Source organism: Gavialis gangeticus, unplaced genomic scaffold (genome assembly GCF_001723915.1).
Source record: "Gavialis gangeticus isolate Ggan-Ray unplaced genomic scaffold, GavGan_comp1, whole genome shotgun sequence".
Taxonomy (NCBI): Eukaryota; Metazoa; Chordata; order Crocodylia; family Gavialidae; genus Gavialis; species Gavialis gangeticus.
This window is the reverse complement of record NW_017729032.1, coordinates 39,875,864-39,876,531: the sequence shown is the minus strand read 5'-3', so window position 1 is coordinate 39,876,531 and position 668 is coordinate 39,875,864.

The following is a 668-nucleotide window of genomic DNA, read 5'->3' as shown; positions in this document are numbered from 1 at the left end:
GTTTTTTTAGACATAATGCTATTGCACACTTAATAGACTACAGTATAGTGTAAACATAACTTTTATATGCACTGGGAAACCAAAAAATTCGTGTGATTCGCTTTATTGCAATATTCGCTTTATTGCAGTGGTCTGGAACCAAACCCGCAATATTTCCAAGGTATGCCTGTAATTCTTCAACAACTGAGGGCCAACAGTTTTTTGTTTTGTTGTTTTTTATAAGAGGAAAGTCTCTTGATTGGGGGGAAGAAAACATATCTCAATTTTGAAAGGGAAACACTGATGCATCACTCTGTTGTAGTTGGCAGATTTCTGCTGCAGCGTCTCCCTGCTAACAAGAAGTAGATGATGCCCTACATCTACAGATTTTGGAGTTGGTCTGGGGTTGTTACTGAAAGGTCCAGAATAAAACCCAACTTTCAGCTCGGGTAGCGGACTATCTGCTTCCTGTGGTGAAACAAGCCGATAGTTCAGATTTCCTGACTCTCTTATCATAGAATCATGGAATCAATGAGTCGGAAGGGACCTAGATAGATCATCGAGTCTGACCCCCTGCCATGGGCAGGAAGGAGCACTGGGGGTGGGAGGGGTCATAAAACCCCAGCCAGGTGCCTATCCAGTCTCCTCTTGAAGATTTCCAGGGAAGGTGAGAGCACCACCTCTCTGGG